Here is a 6381-nt window from a genome sequence, read left to right as displayed (position 1 = left end):
CTCTTTCATCACTTCTTTTCTTTTATGGCACCCACCATATTAGAATATGTTTTTGACATACTGTTGAAGTGACTTTAGCCGCTTCTAAACATAGGACTATGGGAATAATTATCTTTTCTGTGTTCTACAAACAGATTGTCTGCACTTTCTACAAAATGGACTTTAAAGCCAGGGAAAAAACCTGGCAAGCTAAGGCATCCGATTTGTTTAGACAGGGGGCCTCCAATACTACTGAGGATGCAATTACACTTAATAAAGATTTGATTAGACAATACAGAAATGCCTTATACAAAAAAAATACGGCTATGGTGGAATAGATCGGCCTTGGAAAATTACATGGATAAACAAATAATTCCCAGAGGATTAAGAGTACAACTGTACCCTTCCTTTGAACTTCTTATCAATGCGATGGACTTCAGCACTTACTACATGTTCTCTGGATTTTATCCAGATTATTATTGACAAGAATACCATGTGATTAAAATCCATTGAGTCAGAAATTGAAGAATGTGAAAAATGACTTATCAAAGACATCCCAGTGGAAAATTTTGATAAAATTATGAATGAAATCAACAAGGATGTGGATAAATGGGAAAATGATGTCTGTCAAAACAAAATTAAAAAATTTCAGAGGGATTTAAATGATTACGATACTGATAAAATCTATCGGTGGCAAAATAAGAAACAAAATCCTCCTAATAGGAGTAAATCGAGTGACAAGAAAACAACAAGGTCCACCCACCAGAGAAGTCCCTCAGTTAAGGCCCCGTCACACACAGTGACGCTGCAGCGATACAGACAACGATGCTGATCGCTGCAGCGTCGCTGTTTAGTCGTTGTGTGGTCGCTGGGGAGCTGTCACACAGACCGCTCTCCAGCGACCAACGATGCCGAGGTCCCCGGGTAACCAGGGTAAACATCGGGTTACTAAGCGCAGGGCCGGAAAGCAGAGCGGTGACGTCACCGCTGTGCTGTGTTTTCCGGCTGGCCGGCGCTCACAGTGCAGAGAAGCACAGCGCCGGGGGACAGACAGCGGAAGGTAAGTATGTAGTGTTTGTTTTTTTTTACTTTTACGCTGGTAACCAGGGTAAACATCGGGTTACTAAGCGCGGCCCTGCGCTTAGTAACCCGATGTTTACCCTGGTTACCAGCGAAGACATCGCTGAATCCGTGTCACACACACCGATTCAGCGATGTCAGCGGGACCTCAACGACCAAAAAAAGGTCCAGGCCATTCCGACACGACCAGCGATCTCACAGCAGGGGCCTGGTCGCTGGTACGTGTCACACATAGCGAGATCGCTACTGAGGTCGCTGTTGCGTCACAAAACTTGTGACTCAGCAGCGATCTCGCTAGCGATCTCGCTATGTGAGACGGGGGCTTAAGTTCGGCCATATCCACCTCTGATAACAACACCTCGTTAAGTGATGGACAAAACACCACTGGGGAGACTTCCAGGACAGACAGAAGATTGCCAGACATCTTTACAAGGTCTAAAGGTACCTTCACACGAAGCGACGCTGCAGCGATAGCGACAACGATGCCGATCGCTGCAGCGTCGCTGTTTGATCGCTGGAGAGCTGTCACACAGACCGCTCTCCAGCGACCAACCATGCCGAGGTCCCCGGGTAACCAGGGTAAACATCGGGTTGCTAAGCGCAGGGCCGCGCTTAGTAACCCGATGTTTACCCTGGTTACCAGCGTAAAAGTAAAAAAAACAAACAGTACATGCTCACCTGCGCGTCCCCCAGCGTCTGCTTCCTGACACTGACTGAGCTCCGGCCCTAACAGCAGAGCGGTGACGTCACCGCTGTGCTTTCACTTTAGGGCCGGAGCTCAGTCAGTGTCAGGAAGCAGACGCTGGGGGACGCGCAGGTGAGCATGTACTGTTTGTTTTTTTTACTTTTACGCTGGTAACCAGGGTAAACATCGGGTTACTAAGCGCGGCCCTGCGCTTAGCAACCCGATGTTTACCCTGGTTACCAGTGTAAAACATCGCTGGTATCGTTGCTTTTGCTTTCAAACACAACGATACACGGCGATCGGACGACCAAATAAAGTTCTGGACTTTATTCAGCGACCAGCGACATCACAGCAGGATCCTGATCGCTGCTGCGTGTCAAACGAAACGATATCGCTAGCGAGGACGCTGCAACGTCACGGATCGCTAGCGATATTGTTTCGTGTGAAGGTACCTTAAAGCTCTCCGTACTCAGGGAGACCAATTGAAGGTAATCAACTTATCTAGACATGAGTTATCCATGGCCGAAGTGAGACTCCTGGAGAGAGGCTTGACCTCACCCACATGTTAGTTGGATACCTTCACTGCGGTGAGGGACCTACACCTCTTCTCCAGGAAGCTCATTCTTAAAAAACTCCACTATAAAAATGACATGAGCGATACCTTTTCCACAGTGGAAGAAAGGGAAACGGTAAGAGATTTGGAGGAACTCTTACAGGAGAATGCACCATCTCAGGTAAGTAATTTCCCACACAAACTGTTCAATAAATCTCGAAAATTTCCTCCCATAAATACATGTTCAGCTATTGAGGTCTTTACCAAAGTCCTTACTACTGAAATTGAAGCCCTAGCCCAAAAACCATCTTGGACTTCCAATTTGAAAAAAGAGGAGAAACAAGCCTTGATTCACTTACAATCCTTCAAAGATGTGGTTTTTAAGCCGGCTGACAAGGGGAGCAATTTGGTAATATGGTCTGTTAAAATGTGCGAAATACAAGCATATAAACTCCTCAATGCCCCCTATTGTTACAAGAAACTATCGTACAAGCCCCTTTCCAAATACCAAGCTGAACTTTTAGATATAATAGAAAAAGCATTTGAAAAGGGAATTATCACTAAATAAATGGTAGAAACAATTCAAAATCTCCATCCAAAACTACCAACTCTATATTTGATCCCGAAACTTCACAAGGATCCATTAGATCCTCCAGGAAGACCAATAATTTCTGGTAACAGTGGCTTATGTGAAGTTATCTCAGATTTCATTGATTTCTACCTAAAGCCCATAGTATCAACTTTGCCATCTTATATCCAGGAAACTACATCGGCCCTCCAAAAACTCAATAACCTTTACTTAGAGGACCATATACTGATGGTAACTGCAGATGTAGAGGCCTTATACACTTCCATCAGACACAACGATGGCCTCAAGGCAGTTGCATGGCATCTTCAAACCATTAATTTGGATCCAGAGATGATCAATCTAATCCTTACCCTCTTTGAGTTTGTCCTGACCCACAACATCTTCACCTTCAATAAACATACCTACCTACAGACACAAGGTACCGCTATGGGGGCCTCTTGTGCCCCCTCGTACGCTAATCTTTTTTGGAGGGCAAGGGAGAGGGAAATTTTTCAGGGGGACACCATCCCGGAAATACAAGGGGTGCAGGGTTGGATGAGATAGATCGATGATGTATGGTTTGTATGGGAGGGAACAGTGGATGATCTCCATAGATTAATGGCTAAATTAAATAACAACCTCAACATTTTTCTGACGTATAAATGTGGAAGAGAATTAGAATTTCCTTGATATTAAAATAAATGTCTCCACTGATGGCATAATTAGCACTAATCTGTACAGAAAGCCCACAGCCACTAATTCTCTACTACACGCCACTTCCTCTCACCCACCAGCGACTATTAAGGGCATACCAGTAGGTCAATTTCTAAGGGCAAAGCGAATTTGCTCTGAAAATTAAAACTTTGAGGATCAAGCAGCTGATCTCACAAAAAGATTTCTAAATCGTGGATACAGTAAACGGAGCATAACAAAATGGTTATAGGAGGGCCAAAAATATCCCCAGGGAACAACTTCTTTATTCCTCTTCCAAAAAAACACAAGGAAGCAATGATCAGGCGAGATTTATCTGTACATACAATTATCATTGCAATGATATAAAATCAATTTTTTTTAAAACATTGGAATATTCTCATGACTGACCCTGTACTACAGAAAACCCTCCTCTCTCCATCTATGGTAGCAAGAAGAAGCCATAATTTACTAGAGTACATAGCCATTATGACCCGATTCCAAAATCTATACATAAGCCTCTACAACATGGTTTTTTCCCCTGCGGGATCTGTAAAGCATGCTTAAATATGAGATAAGCATACTCCTTCACTAATTCTGAGGGATCTAGGAATTTTGACATCAGAAAAAATCTCACCTGTTCTTCACATGTTCATGTAATCTAATATATATTGGACTGACTACCCGAGAAGTAAAAATCCGAGTACGTGAACACATCCACGACATTGAGAAAGCTAAAACAATCAATGACCTTTCCCTTTTAAAAACAATACCACGCCATTTTAAAATCCACCATGACTGTAATCCTAAAGGCCATCTTTTCAAAGCAATTGATCAAATCGATCTAGGCACACGTGGAGGTGATTTGGCAAAATCTTCAGCTCAACTTGAAAGAAAATGGATATATCGTCTATGTGCAATCACCCACGTGGCCTTAATGAAAGTTTCGGCTTAAATTCCTTTCTGTAATTGCATTTCCTCTATCTCGGACTTGATTTTAAGGCTGATTTTAATTATTCAATTTTTTGCCTCATTTTTAATTTCTTTCCTGGTCCCTTTATTCCCTTCATTCTTAATGATACATATGACATATATCAAGATATAAAAATCATCTTCTTTCTACTTCAGGCTTACTTACGATTTGGTGCTGTCTTCCGGTGTCGGATATCTTTGCGGCGCTGCCTTTGCTCTCTGGATGTCCTCCTGGTGATGCCTTTATGATGTTTTCATGGCTCCCTTGCGGTTGGTGGAGTCGGCTTTCCATGGACGTATGGTCTTTGCTACTAATGGAGAGTAAGAAGTAAGAAGTCATCGCACTCAATATCATCAAATGTATGGGGGGCGGCTGGAGAGAGAAAAAAAGAAAAAGGATAAAAGATAGTTCGCTATCTGTATGTACCACCTCTATAACCAGTTCACTTGCCTTTTATTTTTTGCACTCATGTCTCATTATGCCTGTAATCATATCAAGGGTACTTAATAAGATTAGTTTAATGTTTACATGTCTTTACTTCACATAGCTTTATAGAGACATTTTTGTATTGCCCCCTTCACCTCCTTTTCCTCTCTTTCTTCCCTCCACCTAGGCCCAGTTTAACGGTCCGTTATACACCCCAACCCAATCACTTATCACCTTATTTATTTATCCCCAACCCAATTACTAATCACTTTATTTATTTATCCCTTAGCAACTAATATGTCCTTACTGCACATAGTCCCAACAGGAACATATTGAATATCTTGATTGTCCCCTTTACCTTCCCCCCCCCCCCCCTTTTTGTTTCTTTCATTATAAAAAAAAGGTTACTCTATCCCAGTTTAAGGTCTGTATATTCCTCAATCTATTCATTTTTCACCTTTTTATTTATTCACCATATTGGGATATTCTACTCTCCAGTATATCTTCTTGTATTCTTATATAATCCTGGGACTCATTTGTCCCTTTCCTCACCTTTAAGGCTCCCTTAATATTGGCATCACTTATCTAATGCCTAAGGACCCTTTGGTCTGCCACACGCTATAACATCTATATTACTACTCGTTGGTTTCATACGTTCCCTCTTTTTCCACCCCAGCCATTGTCTACTGCAATTCCTTTTTAACCTTGTATATTCCCCCACTGGTATTGATTTTCAGAGTGTGTTTTGGATGGGGGGGGGGTAATGTATCTACCATACCAAATTTCATCGATTATATCAATTCGAATGATTATGGTATTAGATTTACCTTTAAACACAATAAACATCAAGTATCATTTTTAGATTTAGAGCTGATCGGGGCTGAGAGCCAAACAATAATTAGCAAAACGCATGTGAAACCTATCAGTGGAAATACTGATCTACATGCTAAAAGCAGTCATCCAACACACACTCTAAAATCAATACCAGTGGGGGAATATACAAGGTGTAAAAGGAACTGCAGTAGACAAGTTGACATGAATAGAGAGTTTATTGAATTACAAAAGAAACTAGGGAAAGTGTAAATATCCAAATCGGTCCTTAAAAAGAGCACAATAAATAGTGGACAACAATCTGTTGGGGCCAAGTTTAATGGAAAAACAAAGAAAAGAAAAAAGAAAGAATAAACCCTTAGTATGCTTACAATTTAGTCCACAATTCAATCATATAAAAAATATAATTCAGAAAAGACTGTCCATACTGTATGAAGATAATACTCTGTCAGATATATTAAAGGATGGCATAAACGTAGTTGCCAGGAAAGCACCAACTATCGGGAGTAAAATTTCTCCTGGTTTATTTGTGTCTAGACCCACATCAAAAACTTGGTTAGATGTCAAAAGACACCTCCTCACGAGGGAGGCGTTTT

At 41.6% G+C, this 6381-nt stretch overlaps 1 protein-coding gene across 1 annotated transcript in view; it reads left to right on the top strand.

Moving 5' to 3' along the window:
• The first annotated feature begins 4929 nt into the window (after nt 1-4929).
• The window catches only part of LOC143787344 (histone deacetylase 11-like), a 49619-nt gene continuing 48167 nt past the window's right edge, over nt 4930-6381 (top strand). The window contains exon 1 of the mRNA XM_077276003.1: nt 4930-4946. The gene's annotated coding sequence lies outside the window, so the exon portion shown is untranslated. The remainder of the gene's footprint in view (nt 4947-6381) is intronic.

Source organism: Ranitomeya variabilis, chromosome 8 (assembly GCF_051348905.1).
Source record: "Ranitomeya variabilis isolate aRanVar5 chromosome 8, aRanVar5.hap1, whole genome shotgun sequence".
Lineage (NCBI taxonomy): Eukaryota > Metazoa > Chordata > Amphibia > Anura > Dendrobatidae > Ranitomeya > Ranitomeya variabilis.
The sequence above is the reverse complement of the archived record's forward strand: the minus strand, read 5'-3'. Positions and strand labels throughout refer to the sequence as shown.